Source organism: Hylobates moloch, unplaced genomic scaffold, assembly GCF_009828535.3.
Source record: "Hylobates moloch isolate HMO894 unplaced genomic scaffold, HMol_V3 SCAFFOLD_8, whole genome shotgun sequence".
In the NCBI taxonomy this organism is placed as follows: domain Eukaryota; kingdom Metazoa; phylum Chordata; class Mammalia; order Primates; family Hylobatidae; genus Hylobates; species Hylobates moloch.
This window is the reverse complement of record NW_026652283.1, coordinates 105460802-105461537: the sequence shown is the minus strand read 5'-3', so window position 1 is coordinate 105461537 and position 736 is coordinate 105460802.

The window sequence follows — 736 nt, the reverse complement described above, 5'->3', positions numbered from 1 at the left end:
TGTCTGCTTACAGGTGTTATTTGTCTGTTAAAACTAGTCTGCAGATGTTTCTTGAATGCTTTGTCAAATTAAGAAAGTTAAAGTGCAATAATGTTTGAAGACAATAGTGGTGGTGTATCTTGTTTCTAATAAGATGAGCTTTTTTGTCTTTGCTTTATCTTATTAGGGAGTTGTATGTCAGTGTATAAAACATACTGTGTGGTATAATAGGCTTAAATTCTTTAAAAGAAGAGAACTGGAACTAGCCATGTAGATCTGCCTGGTGCATGTGATGAAACCTGCAGCTTTATCGGGGTGATGGCAATGCTCTGCTGGTTTATTTTCAAGTGGCTGCGTGTTTTTAGTTTGGCAGGTGTAGACTTTTTAAATTGGGCTTTAGAAAATCTGGGTTAGCCTGAAGAAAATTGCCTCAGCCTCCACAGTACCATTTTAAATTCACATAAAAGGTGAAAGCTCCTGGTTCAGTACCATGGCTTCATGTTATTCAATGACTAGTGGTGATGGTATTAACACTGGTATGTTTTGGAGTTGAATGTGAGATAAAATGATTAGGCTTAAGATTGGTAAGCTAGCAATGAATGCTAGGGTGGGAAGCTGGTGAGCCAGTGGCCATTAGATAAATACCTTTCAAGTGTGAGCTTAGACGTCAACCCTAAAATAACAGTAATGCTAATTGTGATCATTATGAATCCCTTCAGTCACATTAGGGGGAAAGTAGTTGGCTATAAGTACCTCT